This window comes from Alexandromys fortis, unplaced genomic scaffold, assembly GCF_014885135.2.
Source record: "Alexandromys fortis isolate MF-2015 unplaced genomic scaffold, M_Fortis_MF-2015_v1.1 scaffold_5, whole genome shotgun sequence".
Lineage (NCBI taxonomy): Eukaryota > Metazoa > Chordata > Mammalia > Rodentia > Cricetidae > Alexandromys > Alexandromys fortis.
This window is the reverse complement of record NW_026067924.1, coordinates 23,512,085-23,530,353: the sequence shown is the minus strand read 5'-3', so window position 1 is coordinate 23,530,353 and position 18,269 is coordinate 23,512,085. Positions and strand designations below refer to the sequence as shown.

Sequence of the window (18,269 nt, the reverse complement as noted above, 5' to 3'; positions counted from 1 at the left end):
CAGGCTCCGGAGGATGTAGCAATGAGTCAGAAACGTCTGCCTGTTTCCAGCGAGATTAGCAGGCAGCGGTGAGACTAAGGGGAGCAAGCAGATCCGTCATCCTACGTGGTGATAAGAACGTGATATGGGGTAGAGAGGAGAGCAGGGAGGGAGGGAGGGAAGAAGCCTCTTCAGGGATGCTAAGAACAAGGTTCTAAGCTGAAGTTGGTCAGATAACAAGGATGGGGTGGCGGAGGTGGTCTAGACTCAAGCACCCAGTAAAGCTTGAAAGCGCAAGTGAAGTCGGTGAGGAGAGAACAGCAGCCGATGTTCTTCTGCAGCAAACAGGAATGCAGACTCAGCCTTGCTTCTTCCTGTACAGATTATGATTATGGGATTCTTACAGCAGCTGTATTTAATTGCATTCAACTGATGGGTTCTTTAAAATCTTCGGCTGTCCATACTGTATCTTTTGTGAGTAGGACATAGTGTAGAGTGTGTGGTCATCTCTAGCGGCTCTAACGCTGAAGGTTTTCCTTAACATAGAGCGGGCCTGAGGTTCACAGGGTCATGTGCTCCGAACAAAGCCAGGAGTGGTCCATCACCGGCTCACATCTAACGCCATGCCTTCTTGTCCCACCCAGGGTGAGGAGAACAAGAATAGCTAGACATTCTTCAGACACCCAGGCGAGTTACTAGTAACAGTTCCCGAAAATTACTCAAATCAGATCACTGAAGCCTTCCCTGAGCAAAGGAAAAATATATGTACCACACGGGTTCGGTGCTTTCAGAGGTCAGAAATAGGCGTCAGAACCCCTGGAACTGAGTTACTGATGGCTGTGAGATGTCCGCATGTGGATACTGGGAACTGAGTCTGAGTATTCACTAAGCTTAAGAGTGTTCTTAACTGCTGAGCCATCCTCCAGCCCTAGAAACCTTTCTTCCTGGGAAGATAAATGCTCCAGGAATGTTTAACCACATTCAGCATCACCACTATCTGGAAGGATGTTTTATTATTTGTTTGTTTGCTTCTTTATTGCCTTGAGCGCACTATATAGCTGAGCACCGATCCTCCTGCCTCTGTTTCCTGGTGCTAAAACTATAGGCATACTCCCCTATACTCATGTGGTTACGTGGGGTCCATCCCAGGGCTTCATGCATGCTAGGCAGGTATCCATCCACTGAGTTACATCTCCAACTTTATGCCCAGGGGGAAGTTCACCTGCTAATAATTGGGTGTCTGCATTTGTGTGATGCCAGTGGTCATCCTTCGTGACCCCACTATGTGTGTTCTATACATGTTTCAGTCATGTGGATTTAATAATTGTGTATGCACTTGCTTCTTTAGCTTTATGAATTTAATAAGCAAACAGTGGTGATCCAGGATGTTCCTAAAGCCATGGGAAGCATTTGTTTTGACCTAGCCTTCTCCCTCTCCCAGGAGGGACAAGCTTCTGCAGTCGCTGTTCAGGAAAGCCCATGGAGGGTCTGTTCTGCCCTTCAAAAGAACAGCGTCTGGCCAAAGATCATCGAATGAGCCTCTCTAGGCACTTTCCCTTCTCCTATTTTACCTGGCCCCGGGTCCTGGACTGACTCCCATCATCAGCCAGCCTTTGCCCGCCTCCTTCCCCCTAGCTCTCCCTGGTGGCTTTCTTGTGTCTCCTGACAGTTTCTGTCTCATAGTGATCTTTATTAAGTCACTTTGGAAGATGGATATGGACTCTGAACTGTCCCCTTCCTCTTGACCTTTAGATATTGAGAAATACTTACAGCTGTATACTGTCTTCTGAACCAGGGTTGGGCACTGGAGGGTGTGGCTGTGGTCTGGGTACACAGCTTGAGTGCTAAATAAATACAGAACTTTCTGGGCTAATTCAGGAATTCCAGCTCTTAGAACATGGCAAGTAAGCATCTGGAGAGACAGCTGTGTTGATAGAGTTCTTCCCTAACATACATGAAGTCCTGGGTTCAAACCCAGAACCTTCTAAACTATAAAGGTACACATTTGGAATCCCAGTACTTAGAAGGTAAGAGGATCAGAATTCCAAGGTTATCCTTGGCTACATACCAAGCTTGAGACCAGCCTGGGCTAGAGACCCTCTTTTTAAAAAAGAATATAGTATATGATATACATATATATGTATGTATGTATGTATATATATATATATATATATATATTTCCCGTATAAAACTTGTCCGGGAAATGCAGGGACTCCTGCCTGTTGACCCAGATTGTAACAAAGGCTACCAAAGGGCAAAGGTCTTCATTTATACTAGATATTCTAGCTTTTTCAAAAGGTAAATAGGGTGAGGAAGATGGGGAGAAGCAGAAGGCAGCATGAAAGGCTATCACTCACTAGCCCCTAAGGATTCTGGGAATCAAGAACAAATGGGGAGAAGGGATGATAATCCTAAGTATCCTTGTCTTCAGGTACGAAGACATTCGCCGGTACCTCAACTTTGGTAGGATGATGGGATCTGAAGTGTAGCCCAACGCCTGCTCTACACGCTAGGGTACGGTTCGCAAGTCGGGCAAGGGGCTAGAGATTGAAACACACACACAGACAGCCAAGAATTCTCAGACTGCACCCTTTATTGTGTTCCAGGGCAGCTTATATAGGGCCTCCTTTCACGTCCTAACTCTCAGCTGCAAGCCCACCAGAAACCACTCCCCTGCCATCAGGAACTCCTGAGGGTCTCCTGCTAAACACAGGAAAACAAGTTGTTTGTGCAGAGCAGCTGCAAGCATAGGAAAACAAGCTGTTTATTCTGGCAGGCAGAAGGTCACAGGAAATTCAGGGTATGGGGGTCCACAGTCCCTAACATGAAGGTCAGTACGGCGTGGCTGTCCTTTGGGTACTTGCAGCCCCTCTTGGGTGGCGGGAAGCGTGAGTGTGGAGCGGAAAGAAGGGACATGTGAAAAAAGGCACAGAGAACTCTCTGCCTAGGTCTTTCCGCAAGCAAGTACAGAGTCAAACTGACCCTGCTGCTGTTTGAACATGGACGTTCCTCTGGGTTGGTGTCAAACCTGCCTCGCACTCCAGACGACAGTCTTTCCTGTTTATCACCTTCTATTTATCTTCTAGACAAAATTTTCTGTCTTTCCTAACTGTTCCTTTCCGGTCACAGTGCGAAGGACTTTTATCCTGGCGCTCCCACTCAGAGTGCCTTGAGTTCCATGTGACACAGTGTGACACTCTCAGGTCAGATGAAAAATTCCATAAGACCCAGACAGTGTGGCCAAGGAGTCTGTCATCTTGTTTATCCTAAATCAAGATATCACTCTTTGGTCAGGCAGGAAACAGACAGAATAGCCCAGCCTCCATGACACAACTGGCATTGGGAAAGCTTCAGACACAAGAAAACTTTGCAAAAGACTCACAGGGAAGCATTGTTGACATTTGTTGCAGCGACTGCCCCAGCCAAACGGAGGAATTTCCCAAGAGCAAACTAAGCAACCATTATTTATTTTATAGCAGATAGCAGACGGGTGGGTGAGGGGCCGCTACCATTACACTGTCCCTTCAAACGGAGCATGCTTAAAATTTTCTATTGTATTTTTAGTCTTATGTGTATATTTGTATGTGTGTGTATGTGTACGTGTGTGCATACCACAACATAAAGTAGATGTCAGAGGATAGCTTACAGGAGTTTGGGGAGTTGGTTCTTCCTTTCCACCATACGTGTCCAGAAAGGTCATTGAGAAGGAAAAACAGACAAGGGTACAAACAACTTCAGACAATAAAGGCCTTTATTTTTGAAAAAACCTGCAGAAGTGATCTCTAAGAATCAGAGCCCTAACCTTTACAAGCTGAGGTGATTATCAGAAAGAAAGAGGGATGGGGGATGTAGACCTAAAGGTTTTTTTTTATTATTATTATTATCTGAAGTTGGCTGTTGCTGGGGTAACCAGTGAGCAGTCTATTAAAGTATGTAAGAAGGGGCTGGCAGGATGGCTCAGTGGTTAAGAGCACTGTTCTTGCAGAAGACCCAGACTTGATTCCCAGCATCCACAGGGTGGCTCACAGCTATCTGCTGCTCCAGTTCCGTGGGATCTGATGCCCTGTTCTGACTTTTGCAGGCGTTGTGTACAAATATGGTACACACACATACATGCAGCCAAAACACTAACACACATAAAATAAACAAACCTAAATAAAAGTCAGGTGAATAATGAACAACTTTCCTGGCTGGGCCATTATGTGGGTCCACAGTGCAGGGCTGTCAACACACAGAGAAACAAGTTCATTGACTTCTAGAAGCCAAATTGCTGTGGTTACTGGAATCCAAAAGGAGTTTTACAAAACAGAATGTCTCCGGCTAGCAGGTACTGGGATCAAATTCAGGCTGTGGACCTTGGCAGGAAGTGCCTTTCCCCACTGAGCCGTCGCCTTGGCTCCTGAACTTACCTTGGACTTTCCAGCTCATTCTGTTTATTGATGTTTTAGGCTCTATCAGAAGGCCTATCACAGGTATCTAAATGCCACATTTGCTAATCTCATCCCAGGATCTTTACAGCCCCTCATTTTGATAAGCAGAGTGTCTATGCTCTTCCTCAACTCCACGGCTCAGCAGGAGTCTTAGAATTCTGTTTGTAGTCCTTCCTGAAAAGAGGGTCACTGACAGCTCCTTCTGTGAAGTTCCCCTACATTGCTGATCTCCCACCCCTTCTGGAGCCACAGCTGGGCTCAGAGCCACTTGTCCTTGCGGGCCCATAAGCAGGCAAATGAGAGTGAAAACAGAGGAAGAAATGTATTCCCTGTGGCCATATTGGGCAGAGAAGCAGAGTTCTAGCTACCTGCCCCCAAGTTCATTGTATCTCTTCAGAATATCTCTATTACTGCCAGGACACTCAAGCTTTCGGATATGAATCTCAACTGTCGCCTTGAAGGCTCTCATAGTAAAAGCTTGGTCCTATCCAGTCAATGTTTTAATCCACTGATGGGTTGAAATTGGACAAACTAGTGACAACTGGTTGAAACTGTGGAAGGTGGGGCCCGATTGGAGGAAATGGGCCCCTGGCATCGTTTTGAAGGCTATACCTTGTCCTCTGTCTCTCTGCTTCCTGGCTGTCCTGAGGGGAGGGCTTAGGTTCCTCACACTCTAACAGGTGCAGTAGAATGTGGTTTTCTGTCTCAGATAAAGGATAAAACATTTGGAGAAAGCTCGTCTATTACCCATCTTGATTTTCCCCTTTCCTTGTTGATAGTATTTGGGTCCAAATTCAGAGCTCAACTGTAACCAAAAAAAAAAAAATCATATGGCAGAACTGGTTGTATTTGTATATTTTACATAAAACTGGCCCATTTTTGCGATAGTATCCACTTTCCCGAGTCACTTTGTATTACTCTGTGCCTCAGAAGAATTTTCAAATGCTAGCAAACTACAGGGGGTACCAGCTTCCAGATGAACACTTTTTATATGACTTTATGTCCAAAACAGGGCTGAGGCAGGCTTGCTTCCAGAAACCCTCAGAAAACATATTAATTCAGTGCACAGGGATGTGGTTGGTGATCCCACAGAGGCAGGAAGCACTATGAGAGATACAAGTAACACCTAGAGGTGAGCCATCTTCACGAGGACTCAGGGTACTTTGGAGAGTTTTGGAGTAACTATAATGTGAGACAGAGCTAAACACACCTCGAAGTAAAGATAGCTCACCGTCCTTTCCTAGAGGTACATGTTGACAGTGGTGTGTGTGTGTGTGTGTGTGTTTACATATGGACACATTTATCTTCAGATTCGCTTCAGTTATCAACTTGATACAGACTGAAAGTACCAGAGGGAGTCTCAGTTGGGGAGACTGCCTTGATCAAGTTGGCCTGTGGGAAGGCCCAGAACACTGTGGGCAGTACCGCCCCACAGCAGATGGTCCTGGCTAATATAAGAAAGCTGGCGGGGCTGGAGAGATGGCTCAGCAGTTAAGAGCACTGGGTAACTCTTCAGAGGACCCACATGGCAGCTCACAACTGTCTAGCTCCTGTTCCAGGAATCCTACCTACACCCTCACACAGACACACATGTGGGCAAAACACAATGTACACAAAATACAAATAAATTATTTAAAAAAAAAAGAAAGAGAAAGCTGGGCAATCACGAGTCAGTGGATATAAGCCAATAAGCATCCTTCCTCTATGGTTCCCATCTCTGCTCCTGCTTGACCTCCCTGACTTCCTACAGTGAGGAACTGGGATTGGAAGTGTAAGTGAAATAAACCCTTTCCCCTCAAGTTGCTTTTGGTCACCGTGTTTATCACAGTAAGAGAAAGGCAAATTAGACAGCATGGGGAAGTCACAGGTCAATGTGGATGTCTTCCTCAATCCTTCTCTTCCTTATGTATGGTCTCACATTGAACTTGGAGCTCACTAGTTTGGCTATACACCTAGGGAGGTACAAGGGACAGAGAGAAAGTTCTTTATCTTTTCAACAGGAAAAGTGACTGAAGACTGTAGGACATAAAAGCATTGCCAAGGGGCTAATGAGATGGCTCAGTTGTTGGTAAAAGGGGCCAAGGAGATGGCTCAGTTGCTGAAGTGTGCACCTGTGGACTTGAGTTGGGACCCTTAGAATTCATGTAAAAGTTAGGTATGACATCACTCTCGCTTCAACCTGTGTCTGTAATCCCAACGCGGAGAAGTCGGAGACAGGAAGACCTTTAGAGCTCATTGGCCAGTCAACTTTGCTTAGTTAGCGATCTCCATGCTACTGAGAGATCCTGTTTCAAGAAAAACTCCAAATGGCTATACCTGAGAAACAACTCCATGTGCACAGGCACCTGCACACATGTACACTTGAACACATATGAACATACCTGCACAAACAGTAATTCAGAAGTCTATACCTGACTTGGAATAAAACGACAGCAGCTTACTAAGTATATAAAAAAGGAAGCAACAGCATAAGGATGAAAAAAGAGAGAAGCAGGTGTCAGCACAAAGGAAGGGCAAATGCAGGACATTATGTGTTTGGTGATAGTCTGCAGCCAGAAGGTCAGAGACAGGGGCTCTGGGTCCTCCAAGGACTGAGGATTTTTTAACCCAAGTCGTGAAGATTCTTTCAGGGACATCCCGAAGGCTTACCCCTCTGCAGGAGCAATGACTCAGAAGAATCACCATGAAATCTCCTAACTCGAAATCCTCACTGCAGACACACTGCAAAGGAATGGGCCTTGCTCTGCCAAATTTCCCATGTGATTCAACCATGGCCCCTCGCCAGAAAGCCAGAGGGAGAGAAAGCCATTCCGTGGAGAAGTGGAGATTTCCCAGCATCATCCGCGGGTGAAACAGCAGCATGGGGCTTTCAGAAAGCCATTCCCAAGGACGGTTTGGCTTTGAGAGGAGCCAGTAGAGTGTCAGAGTGGTTGATGCATTGGCCTCTTTCCACAGCTTAGCCATTCTTGCATGGAGACATTGGGTACTTGTAGTGACTGAGCACCATTGATTGCCTCCTTCACCATCTGCTGCTGTGTCTTCCTCAGGTGACATCAGAAGGCACAGCAGGGCTTGCCCTTGTCATCCAATGGGACCTTAGGTTGTTTGACTCACTGTTCGTGTTCCTCTGATGCTAGCAAAATGATGCCGCCCTAAGTCAGCTGAGAGGAAGCCAGGATTTAACTGCAAACAAGAGCTCCAGCTTGTTTAACAGCGTGAAGCACTTCTGCTGCAACCGAGTAAATGTGTGCTAATGAGGCTGCAATGAACGTATCTACAGAGTCACTGCGAAAGGAAAGCCTGCCTTCCTCATCTGAAGAAGGGAATCACGGTGCAGGTAAGCAGACATGTTTCTGAGACTTCTCAGTGCTGGCAGAAAGCATGGGGCATCTTGGGCAGGCAGCCTGGGCATGGGTTGAGAGCTTGGGTACCACGGGACAAGGTAATGATAAGAAGAATCCTTGGCAGTACTGGTGCCGTAGGATGCTGGCTCTAGTACATTGGTTGTTATGAGGGTGGCAGGTGCCCTGAAGAAACCTCATGAGGGAATGAGGCAAGAGACTAAAGCCATTCCCCAGCAGTGTGTAAGCTGGAGGCTTCCACCGGAGAGATGCCAGACCGGCTTTTCTGGTGCCAGGAAACTTGAATTGTGTTGGACGGTGTGGAGTTAAAAAAGGGCCACTTGATAAATGGGTGCAGATGGGTTTGGGTGGGATGTGACCAAAGTGAGCACATGAAACAGAGCTTATTCAGAACGTACCTTTGGAGCTGAAGATGTAGCTCAGCTGGCAAAATGCTTGCCTGGCCTCCAGGAAACCCTGGGTTTGATTCCTGGTACCACAGAAGCTGAGTGGAGTGGCATATCTTAGCACTTGGGAGGTAGAAGCAGAAGGATTGTAACCTCAAGGTCAACCTCAGTTTTAGTGAGTTTAACCAGGGACTCTTGCCCCTACAAAATGATCTAAAAGAGCTCTTGTTGTAAGGAACCAGGACCCTTTCTTTTTCTGTAAGCTGGGACATTTGAGGATGCGGAGGGGTCAGTTTGGCTGAGGGTAGAGACATCAGGAGTAAATAAAGAGACAACTCTTCTACCATCTGTCTGCTGCTCACAAGTCACGGTCTTATCCTTGCATGGGCTCTTCCATTCTCCTCAGTTCCTGTCTCCATCCTTACCTCTTCTCAGTTTGAGGCCTCATTGAATCTCTTGCTGTTGTTCCTCAGAATCCATCTGCCTTATTACCTGAGACAGGGTACTCACATTGGGACCTGGCATCGAACCATTCAGATAGGTTGGCCCTAAAGATTCTCCTGTCTCTTCCTCCCCTACACTGGGACTACAGAATATGTTGGCAAGCCCAGATTTTCACAGTGGTGCTGGGAATTAAACTCAGATCCTTGTGATTGCATAATAGTTACCACATGTAAGCGTATAGACCAGTGGTCATAAGAACATTCGCACTGTTTAGCAACGATCATCACGTCTGTTTCCACAGCTTCAGCTTCCCCAATTGAAAGCCTGTCCCGTTAAATACGCTAATTCCTGGAAACCCTCTTTATACCTTCAGTCTCTCTGTGTGTGACTAGTCGAGATGCATCATCGACGCAGGAGTACACAGCATGCATCCTTTTGTGATGGGCTTACCTCACTTCCACAAGTATCCTCATGCTATGTTCCTCACAGCATTTTGGCAGAGTCCCTTTCCTTTCCCCTCTTCTTTGAGTTGTGTGTATGTACCACTTTTGCTTCACCCACTAAATCATCAGTCCGTGCTCGAGTGGCTTCCATCCTTGGCTGTTGTGAACAACACTGGTAGAACTCTGGATGCAGATGTCTGAGAGCCTTCTTGCTCTGTTCCCAGGAGTGAGGTTACCAGATCATGCGACGGTTTTAACTCCCACTCTTTCCCCTCAAAGGTAATTGTGTATGTTAACCACGAGTCTTCATTATGGTAATGGAGCTGGACATGAATTCCCTTGGAGTAATTTTAGATGATTAAAGGACCACAAGGGCCCTGCAAAGGATGCCTGGTTCTGCCCTGCAGCGAAAGTGTGTTTTCCACAGAAGTGGTACACTGGCTGGAACCTGAAAGTGCTAATAACACATGAATCTAAAATTAGATGCTGGGAAATGCTGTGAGGAGAAAATCCTCTTGAGAAATCCAGTCAGTAAGCTTTCTAGTTTGTACTTCCTTGTGATCTGCCTGGGAATACAAAATCTGGAACTCCCTGTGTTCTCCCTGCTCTGCTCTTTACAGTAAATTACTTCGTCCTCGAGGTTAAGTTTATCTCCAGTAAAGGAACAAACGCTTCTTTACGTTCATGAGCAAATGATGTTGATGACCCCAAGAAAAGGAGGTCAGCTGAATTAAAGCATATGGCCAGTAGTGGGCACTTAAAGCAGACCTGCAAGGCAGCCAGGCTGATTGGCTATCCTGTCGATGGAATTCCTTTGGAGATGAAGTGTTGCTGTTCTTGGCTGTTCTCGTTTAGATAAGAATGTTCGCGGAGAGCTAAGCACACTTCCAGAGCTAAAAGCTCAGTGAACCAGCTCTCCATGGAACCTGGGTTCCATCCTTAGAGCTGAAATAGAAAAGTCAAATTCCAAGAACAGTAAGGATAGTAAGAAAGGCACTGGTACAGTTTAAAAGTACAGCAATAGAGGCCACACCTTCTATGAATTAGGAATAGACACTGAAAAAGAACGTCCTGGGCCAAGAGAAGAAAAAAAGCCCTCAGTAAAAACACACAGTAAGAGTCTGAGGCATCAGTCTGTCTCCATTGTCTAAGCACTGAGATTACAGGTGCACGATACCATGCCAGGCGTTTGTGTGAATTCTGGGGTCTGAACTTGGGTCCTGATGCTTGAACAGTAGCACTTTACCCACTGAGCTATCTCCCCAGGCTTTCATTTGTTTTTGGTAACATTATTCTGTTAAGAACCAGGCATAGCAGGTTAACACACTCAGCTAGCAGCCGCCTGTAAAGTGTGGAGAGCCCGGATCCCTGCACTACCTGAGTCTGGCATGGTGGATGGCAATCGTAGGGTTAACTTAGGTTTGCAACTGTGAGCGAAGACACAGCTGCCTACAAATACAGCAAGTGTTGTCTGCACACCATCAGGAAGTCCTCACTCTCCTGTTAGATATAATTATCAGCCAGCCACTGAGTTGCGGAAATGTTATAAATTCAGCAGGAAATAAGCCAGGGTTGGGAGAGTTGTCCTGTAGGGCAAGAGGTCCTGGGATCATACTTTTCAATGCATTTCCTGGTCATGGATGACTTTGATTTGCTGACCCCATATTCTCGACTGATGCCTTTAATGCCCGAAGAAGGAATTTGCACAGTATGAACTGAACGGGACTATCATCACCATTGTCATTGTGGTCATTATCACCACCATAATTGTCATCACCATTATAATCATCATCACCATCATCGTTAAAATCATCATCAATCATTAATTATCACTATCACCATACCATCATTATCATTTTCTTTTCCTTTTCCCTTCCTTTCTTTTTTCCAAGACAGATTCTCACTATATAGCTCTGGCTATCCTGCAACTAGCTCTGCAGACCAGGCTGGCCTCAAACTCACAAAGATCCACATGCCTCTGCCTCCCCCAAGTGCTGGGGTTAAAAGTGTGCGCCACCACTGACCAGCATTTGGCTCAACCGTTAAAGGCTAGGCTCACAACCAAAAATACTTTCAAATTTTCAGACAGGATCTAATTCACTTGCCCAGGTTGGCCTTGAAGTCATTCTACAACCCAGGCCAGTCTTAACCTTCTTATGCATCTGCCTCAGTGTCTTGAGTAGCTGGAAAGACAGACCTCTGCCGCTAAGCATTGTTGTTCTCCCGCTTCCCTCATCTGATGTCTACATGGGTTCTAATACCAATGTGTGTCTTGAATCTCTTTTCTGGGTCAGACACTGCGGCCTTTTGGAAGGACCATATATTTTATTTCTAGTAAGATGGCCCATCTGGGTTACATGTACACAATTTATTCATGTCGAACAATGGCATTTAAGGAATCAGGATTTACCCATGTCTTAGTCACTGTTCTGTTACTGTGAAGAGACACCATGACCAAGCTTTTCTTTATTTTTTTTTCCCTCAATTTGGAAATTTATCTAGGTGGGGTCATGTCCTGAGGTGACCACTCTCTTTATTCCATTTAACACCCCACTATTCTTTAATCTGTTTATCTCCTTGAACATAGGACTGAGCTCCATTCCACTTCCTGGTACCCCTTTTCTCCTCAATTTGTACATTTTGTATTTTTTTATTTTGTATTTTTACTTGCCTAGTCTGCTCCTTCTCATCATAAATCCACATGAGCGAACACTGATAACCACACAACAGAGTATTATACTAGGCTGTTTTGAGATTTCCCCTGCCAATGGAATTAATTCAAAACTCTTCACTTTAGCCTTAGACAGACTCTTTGGACAAGGGCAAAAAGCAGCCACATTCTTCACCAAAATATCAAAAGAACGATCTCTAAGAAACATACTAAAATTCTTTCCCTCTAAAACCTCTTGCGCCAGGACCCCACAGTTTAAATCACCTATGCTCCCATTAAGCAGTCCTTAAAGCACGCAGCTGCTTTCCTAACCCAAAGTACCAAAGTCCAGATTCCTCCAAACAAAAGCATAGTCAGGCCTATCACAGCAACACCACAGTCCCTGGTACTCACTTATCTTAGTTAGAATTTTATTGCTATGAAGATATACCATGACCACTGCAACTTTTATAAAGGAAAGCACTTATTTGGGGCTGACTTATAGTTTCAGGTTTAGTCCATTATCATCATGGTGAGAGGCATGGCTGCATGAAGCTACAGAAGGAGCCGAAAGCTCTACATCTTCAGTCTCAGGCACTAGAAGGAGACTGTGTGCCACATGGGGTGTAGCTTGAGCATATGAGACCTCAACACTTTTCCTAACAGTGACATATTTCCTCCAACAAGGCCACACCTCCTAATAGTGTCACTCGCTCCCTATGGGCTAAGTATTCAAATACATAAATCTATGGGGACCATTCCTATTCAAACCACTACATGGTGCATACACTGTGTTCTTTAGATAGTCCTTGTTGCCTGGGAATAGGGCCCCCAAAAACATTTTTACGGAAATAGACCTGGCCCTTTAATGCCAAATCTCACATGCTTTTTTTCCTGGACAAGGCTTAGTGTCCAGGAAGCAGGTGGCAAGTGGATCTGGATGCAAAACTCACACAGCCAGCAGTTTCTTTCTGTAGGGCAGGTTTTGTTATAAAATGATTTTGTGTCTCGGGTAAGGTCTGAATGAGAATGTCCCAGAAATGTTGCTCAACCACTTATGCCCAGCTAGGACCTCACCAACTCCACATCACAATTCCAGATACAAACAGAGCTCCAGTGGAAGGTGGGGGGACTGTGTGTCTATTTAGTTCATTTCAAAGATGTGAAAGTCTTGTGCCACCAAAATGGCTTCCACAGTGTACTGGGGAAATGGTGAGGTTGCTCTTACAACTCTGATTTTCTTTGCCTAAAACAGTGCTTTTTTTTTTTTTTTCAGCAAACAGGATACCACATCACAGTGCCCACAAAGGTAAAGATATGATCTGTCAGGTTCAAAGTTCAGAATTTACATAAGATCTGCTGAAATTTTAGAAGATATACAGTTTCTGAGGAGAGTTTATCACGTACTTCAAGTCATGGAGAAATTTCTTCAGCAATTTGTGTTTTATTTCTTCCATTATCTTCCTAGTTTATTCAAAACTTTCATAGCACTTAGCACCCCCAGACTCTCGGGAACAAAAAAGGCCAAAGCATAGTCCCCATAACTTAATCATCTCGGTATATTTGGGAAGGGAATTTTTGTGTTTTTTTTTCCCCTTTCAGATAAGGTTTCACACTGTAGTCCGAGCTGTCCTAGGACTCACTTTGTAGTCTACTCTAACCTCAACTTTGCCACCCTTCTCCTTGGCCTTCCAAGAGTTGGGATTACAGGTAGGAGCCACCCTGCCAAGCTTGGGAAATTTTCTAGGGACAATAGTAACATTACAGAAGAGAGAGGAGAGTGGGAGACAATGTGAGATTGTCTGCCAGTTTCCTGAGAGTTCTTTGAATAGAAAGAGGAAAACTGTACGTTTTAATTTAAATCCTAATTTATACCACTGAAGGGGTAAGACAGTGCCTTATGAATATTGCAAATCTAATGAACGTGTTGGATGAAGATCAATTAAGGCATCAATGCAGTTGTATGGGACAGGTCAACTCCTGTCAGCATAATATACCAGCACCCTAGCTTACACTAACCTCTTATTCTTTGGTGTTTGGTACTTAATAAAACAGACTCTTGCCAGTGTGATGTTATACATCTGTAATCCCAGCATTCAGGAGGCAAAGGTAGGAGGAGTTCAACTTTCAGGCCAGTCTAGGTTACATAGGGAGACTGTTATTTAGGAAAAAATCAAGGTATAGGGAAACAGCTCTGTGGTAGAATCTTGTTTAACATGCACTAAAGTCAAACTTTAGCACTACAGACTCTGTCTCTTCTCTCTCTTCCTTACCCCTACACCAGACACCCTCCCTGATCCTCCTATTTCTGCTCTGCAAAGCATGGGGGGAGGCAGGCATATGCAACCATACTTTGCTTTTAACGTATGGACTAAGGATTTGAAATCAGGTCCTCGTGCTTGTTTAGTATATATCTTATGAGTTATTTAATAAGCGATGGATGTTTTAAGGAATATGAAACATGACTTAATTAAAAAATGACCAGGAGCTGTAGGATGCAATGTATTATATATCTGTAATTCTGTCACTTGAGAGCTTGAGGCAGAAAAATTGAAGTCAAAATGGACAATATAGCAAGATTCTGTCTCAAAAAAAATTAACTAAAGTCTTAACAATTAAGGAGGATATAGAGAGTAATAAAGAGAATCTAAATATGAAAAGAAGGAAAAAACTCATAAAACATCTTCACCTACCTACTTGCCTTCCTAGCATCTCCCCACCTTGCCTGAAACATGGCCTTTCTTCTTCACTAAGTAACTTGCTCACCAGACTTTACCCATGCTGTTTCCTCCCCTTTTTAAACTTTAATGTGCATTTAAATAGCCCAGGGAATTTATTCAAATGTCAAATGTGACTCAGTAAGTCTGGGGCATGACCTGAGATTCTGTTTTTCACAAGTTCCCAGGTGATGCTGACACTACTGGCTGACAAGCATTGGTGAAAAACACTCTGTCTTCTCCTGGTCAAACCTTCAGTGGTTTCTAAACAGAGGGCTTTTATATATCACACAAGCACACAAAGATTCACACACACACACACATACACATGTCTACATGCATGCACACACACACAGACACACGCAGACACACAGACACACACAGACACACACAGACACACACAAACATCAATGATGCCAGTCAAGAGAGACAGACTATAGTTGCCAGATCCTTACCATCAATTACTTGAGAAAAGACATCAAAGGTATGCCAAAATGTTATTTCTCTGCTGTAAAAGGAAGGCTAGTTTAATTTCAAAAGAGAAGGAAGGGTGGTGTTTCAGAATAAAAGGCAGTGGTGAATCAGCTTAGCTTTGTGGACAACTCACTTCATTGACCTTGGCCTTACTTTTAACTGGAATAATTAAGAGCATTAGGAAAGAATTGGCCTGTCTCCAAACTTCCTGGTTTTTAATTCTCAGGTCTTCTAAAGCCCCTTTCTGACCTTGGGTGCGCACTCTTCCATAGACTTCCATAGACTTCTGTGCAGGACATTTCTGTAACTCCCATTGGCCTCTGTAAAAACTGATTGTTTGCCTACCTGGAGTCCTAGCAAATCTGGGATGTCTTTCAACCACATTTTGGTCCAGCTGCTGGAACACTGCAAATACCCAGAAAATCTCCAACGGTGGAATGAAGACCTACAGCAGTGGCTCAGTCTTATAATTTTTTTTATTTTAATTGAAAATATTGAGACAGAGTCTCATGTAGCTTGGAATAGCACTGGACTCTAGATCCTTCTGCTTTACACCTCCCAAGATCTGGGATTACAGTCGTGTACTTGGATGCCTAGTCAGCCTTGCAATCTCATCAAAAAAATCGAGTATTAGGTAGGATTAGGGATGATCTTTTGCGATAGAAAATTGTGATGCTATCAAATATGAAAAAAATTACACCTATTAAATATTTTATGGGCTGGGGTGTTCCTTGGTGGTAGAATGTTTGCCCAGCAGGTTCAAAGCCCTAGATCCCATCCCTAGTACTCCAAAAACAAATTGCACGGCATGGCTTTATGAGCAGGCAGTGAAACACATGTCTTCACCTATTCTTCCCTCGCATATCAGTTACTGTTTTCACTGCTGATCCAATACCTGACAAGAAACCACTTAATGGAGGAAGGGTTTGTTTTGGCTACAGTTTGAAGGGATATAGTTCCTGGTGACAGGGAGGGCAGGGCATCGGAGTGTGAAGTGGCTGGTCACATTGTATCTACATCAGGAAGTAGAGAGCAGACAGGAAGAATCCTCAGGCCATACCGCCAATAATTTTACTTCCTCCAATAAGGTCCTACTTGGAGGCTTGACTCCTAGCTGGGGATCCAGTGTTCTGCCATATGAACCTGTAGGGGCATTTCACACTCAAACCACAACACCATGTCTGTGTGCCAGTGTGCCTGTTCCTCACCTGGTCGTTTCTCAGCCCTCTGCACCTGCTGCTCTGTGGTGGGCAGGTGATACTCTGTTGTGTGAATCCACTCGTCAGCAGAAGTGTGTGCTTCTAGTTCCCTTCTGAGTTGTCTGCTTGAGCTCTTAGGCTCAGAAGTCCTCATGGTCTTTAATCTCCTCTGAGCACCCGGCTCCTGGCTTTAGAAACAGGAATACATAGGAAACCTGCTTTCCTCATGATAGTGTTTGAAAGTTTCCTTTTCCTTCCACAGACGGTCTATTATGTAGGGCTGACTTAGCCTGCTCTTCTAAATTAAACAGCTCAGGTAGGTTACAGCTGAAAGTTAATCAGAAACTTGCTGGCCATGGGACTATATTGGGTGTAAAGACTGACAAATATTTGCTATTTAAATATGAAATACCAAGGACATGACTTGGCTTATGCTTAGTAAATGACTGAAATCCTTCCCACTCCCTCCTCTCCTTCCTCATTTCATTTTACAGCACAGAGACCGAACCTAAGATTTGGCAGTGCTAGACAGATGGTTACCACCGAGCGGTACCTTTTTATTTTGAGATTGACTCTTGCAAAGTTTTCTAGGCTGAACCTACTAAGTAGCCCTGGCAGTGATTAAACTCGTGATTCTTCTGAGATGTTGGAATTATGGACCTGGTTTAAATCCTAGGCTTTTTTTTTTTCTTTCAGTGCCGGCGTGGTGACGGCAGTATTAAAGACAATAATGTGTGTCACACAGCATCAATGCCAGCACTTGGGAGGCAGAGGCAGGAGGATCCCTGTGAGTTCCAGAACAGCCAGGGTTACATAAAGAGAACCTGTCTCAAAAAAGAAAAATTAATTAAAAAAAAAAAACCAATCATGTGTATGTGTGTGTGGTATGTTCACGGAAACATCGGTGGACGAGTGTATCCGTCACTTTGGGATGACACCACACTTTGTTTCTATATTGTGTATTTCTCTTTGAGTCTGGCTTAGATGATATATATATATATATATATATATATATATATATATTTCCAATGAGAAGCAGGAAAGTAGGTCATATTTTGACAAGAAAATAATACCTCAATGAGGAAATGACACTGTTGTCCACAAGCTGTCTTTCCTACGTATGAAAGCTGAACCCCAAGTCACACTTAGCGTGAGGTTTCCACAGCAAAGAAGGAAATCTGAATCACTTCAAGACTTCACGCTGCTTTCAAAGGTCACCTCATAAAGCGGTTTTTGAATTTCAGAAATCTTGTAATGCAATGACATAAGTCCTGAGTTATCCATATGTTTAAGGACAGTTGCTGTCAGTGAAACATCAGAGGAAATTGCATAAAAGAATTTCACTAAAATGGACTCTGATAGCTTTTGTAAACAAGAGAAGTTGCTTCTTATAGAATAAAGACTGTAATTATGAATTGGCCACTTCAATCGAATTTCAAGGTGTCTGTTTAAAAGCACATTTTTAAGATTTATTAGGGCAAAGCACTCCAAAACTCAAGTCCGGACATCTGAAAGAAAAATCATAATTATTATATTATTATTGCTTTTGAAGTACTGGGAATCAAACCCTGGGCCTCACCCAAGCTAGGCAACTGCTCTACCACTAAGCTCTATTTCAAGTTTGGTATGTGTTCTGAGAGACATTCAGGCTCAGGGTCCCCAGGCAGAAGTCTTTGTTGCTGAGGACCCAAGGCAGTACTGAGAGGGTGGTCTCACCGGGGGATACCATCAGGGTATAGCTAAGGGAACCATCGTGGCTCTCTAGAAAGAAAACACTGTGTAGAGGGGCCAGGCAGTGCAAGATCTCAAAAGTAGGAACTTTCCTGAAGTATATGCGTAGCACTGAAGAGGCCAGTCTGTGAGGAAGGAAGACAGAGAGGAGGTGAAGTTCCGGAGCACGTATTAAGCTCTGGAGGTCATTGCGAGGACTTTTGCTGCTACCTAAGTGAAATGAGGAACCATGCGATCTATTAGTCACTGAACAAATTGGAAGGTGTCTAGGGAACAGCTAACTGTAAGATGTGCACATTAGTGTATATTTTAAAGTCTTAATGTTATAGGCTCATTAGCACTCATTCAGAGCCCAGTTATACGGAGAGTTTACCACTATAAGACTCTGCCACTGGAGCAAACACGGGTACAGCTTCCTTCTCTATTATTCATTTTTCTTTCTGCAGATTTTTTC

The 18,269-nt window shown here is 44.2% G+C and overlaps 1 protein-coding gene across 1 annotated transcript in view; it reads left to right on the top strand.

Moving 5' to 3' along the window:
• The first annotated feature begins 7,254 nt into the window (after window positions 1-7,254).
• Window positions 7,255-18,269, top strand: part of Lyst (lysosomal trafficking regulator) — a 162,745-nt gene continuing 151,730 nt past the window's right edge. Inside the window, exon 1 of the mRNA XM_050142448.1 lies at window positions 7,255-7,746. The gene's annotated coding sequence lies outside the window, so the exon portion shown is untranslated. The remainder of the gene's footprint in view (window positions 7,747-18,269) is intronic.